Source organism: Formica exsecta, unplaced genomic scaffold (genome assembly GCF_003651465.1).
Source record: "Formica exsecta isolate Colony F162 unplaced genomic scaffold, ASM365146v1 scaffold33, whole genome shotgun sequence".
In the NCBI taxonomy this organism is placed as follows: Eukaryota; Metazoa; Arthropoda; class Insecta; order Hymenoptera; family Formicidae; genus Formica; species Formica exsecta.
In genome coordinates, this window is record NW_021850553.1 from 1,958,228 (window position 1) to 1,961,483 (window position 3,256).

A 3,256-nucleotide genomic window follows, 5' to 3' on the forward strand; every position below is an offset into this window, starting at 1 on the left:
ATAGAATAAATTTTATATAATAGTAGAAATCGATTTTGATAATTTACAAAACAAATTAGTGCATGACATTCTTTTAAAACAGTTTTTCTTTTAGATAATTTAATACAAAAAATCATGCTTTTATAAGATTATGACATGCTTAAGACGTTTCTGTTTTTTCTTAAAAATTTACTTTTCTTTAACTTTATAAATAGACATAATAAAAGTAACTGAGTTACATGCGCCACTAAAGAACGACTTTTTTGGTATTTTTAGATTCGTTAAAATTTACTATATTTTAAATATTTTTTATACGAGATAAAGTGGATGCCGAACAATTTTTATATTTTGTTGTTTTCTAAGTAATTTTGTTTTTGGGAAGAAAGAATGTTTAAGAGACTGAATTACAAATATACATTATATATGAAAGAAAAAAAGAGAGGGACAGAATGTATGTATGTATGTGTGTGTGTGTGTGTGTGTGTGTGTGTATTGTTAATTTCCAATATGATTGTTCTGCTTGCGTCCAGACACTATTTATATGTATACTTGGCCCACTCGACCACGCTCCTTAATCAGCAGGTTAAACTTTTTTGCAGGATCGCTATGCGTGTATTTCAATAATTAAGTATGCACGCGGTATGGTTTATACTTGTAAGTCTCTCGCCATACGGCCTCAATTATTACTATAACTTATTTCAAATTTTGCACTGAAAATTGAGATTGCATTTGGATTTTAATAACAAGAACGAAATAACCAAAGGTTGAAGTTATTAATTGGAATTCAGCTCGAAGTTCAGCTCGAAGTTCAGCTCGCTTTTCGATAGCGCAGTATCGGCCAATGGTTAATCACTAACTTTCAATCACATGATCAATAAACATGAATAAATAGTCAGTCAAAATAAAAGGTAGATCTTAGATTTTGCATCTTGACGCAATTCTTATGTTAATCCTTAATAGCCTTAATAATTACCGTATTAATATATCATTTTATCGTCCGAGAATTCATCTTGATCTCATCGTATCGTTTTACATAACCGATGCACTTATAACCATTCGACGTCAATAATCTTATCGGCGTCGAGACCCCGATGACCCTGCAATGTTTTTGTTTTGTGGCCCAAATCCAAAAAATTTTATCGGGACGGCACATTCGTCATTCGTTCTTACGAAATAGGGCCAGAGGCTTCCTTGATAACGGTATAGCAAAATAAATTCGATATACATAGAGAGAATAATGAATATATGTAATTACACAAAAAACAATTTTTTTATATTTTATATCTTTCATTATATTTTATTATATTTTACTTCTTTATTTATTATAGTTTTATTTTTTATATCACTTTAAATCTTTCTCATATTCGTGCATGCACACATACACACACACACACACACATACACACATTTTGTCCTATTTTTCTATTTTATTTTATTTTATCTTTCTTCTTCGATGAAATTTTATCAAGTCTTATCTCGATAATATTATAACATGTAAAAAGTTGTAATATAAATATAAAATTTAATAAAAAAATATAATATAATCTTTAAGTGACATTAAGTTTTATATTCAACGATCAAATCTCTCGCTAATGTGAAAGAAATATATCTTTTCGCTTTCGTAACATAGTTTAATAGTATATAGCTCAAGTATTTTATTTTGGGAAAAAATAAAAAGATTTAGTGACTCGCATATTGCGAAGTATTTTTGTAAATATAAGCGCACTGGATAAAATATAAAATACAAAAAATATAAAATGTCATATCAGAAAATTTCTCGAAAAAGTAAGTAATAAAAGTATTTACTTATTTGTGAATCATATGTGCGTCACTAATACTAACACACATGCGATTTATAAACAGGAGATTATCTAAACATCATAGACTGTAATTGGTCAGCTTCAAATTCTTATATCTCATAAACTATTATCTAGAATGAAAAATTATATACTTTTATTACTTAATTTTTCGAGAATTTTTCTGTTATAGTATTTGGATGAGCAAATTTTAAGACACTATATATGTATACATATATAAAGGATATACACGTATATATCTTATACATATACATGTGTGTATAACGGAATTTTTTAAAATTATACAGAAAAAAATACTCTTCAAGTTTAAAATTAATTATACAGTGAATAAAATCAGATATTTGCCGACCTAAAGAGACCCATACTCGTTCACATGCAAATGCATTTTTTCTATGCGTGCGACTATGTTCATGAATATATGGAAGCGCGCATGATTCCGTAATCTTCAACTATTGTCACATCATGTCTAGAGACCATTTTAAAACCTCGTCGATAAACTGTCACGACGTAAGACTGAAATGAATAGGTCTTGGCAGAAATAATATTTGAGACATTTATACGATTATGATAAAATTAATTACATATATTGGATATTCCAACAATTCATACACATATATACATACGATATTAATGTTAATGATAGATTTTCTGATCACAATTGGAAATCGATTCTTCTTAAACAAATTTTTATGTTGAGAGAAATTATCAGCTTTTTTGTTGTCGCACTTTTCCGATTCTTAATATTGTAGATATAAAATCATTAAATCGTTAAAATTTCATTTTAATGACATCTTTGAACAAAACTGTTTTTTGTTTTTTTTAGCCAAAATGAGACTGGAGAATTTTATTTATTGCAAATTTATTTATTGCGAGCGCAAATTCAAGTTTGTAACATTATATACAATAGGATTATTTGTGTGTATGCAGGCGCATGAAAGATACATAAAGAGCGATACCAGATATGCATATAATAGAATCAAATTTACATATATCCAGAAACTTTAAGTGAGCCATATGCTACGTTGTCAATTTATTATTTACTTAATTATCTATCGCTTATTATTTATCGTACTATTAACGCCATACTGTCTTAAAATGAGCGAGACAATTGTTAATCAGTTTTTGGAATATTAGTAGCACACTATCAACATTCTGTATTATCGAGGCCTAGAGGAATGATTCAAGTCGAAATTTTATAAAGTATATTAGTAGGCCACGACGAAAATATACCAGATGTTTCGATTAATAGCATACAGATGATGGCATTGACCGCCACATTCGTCATAGCAATAAAATAGAATCTATATTAAAAGGAGTAATTTATTTTTATAATTTTTTTCCTTTCCTTATTCCTCTCATTTGCTTCCTTCTATCGTACCACATTTAATATTTAAAAATCTTTCGTTTGTGCGTGTGTGCGCACGCGCGCGCGCGTTGATATACATATACATATATATATA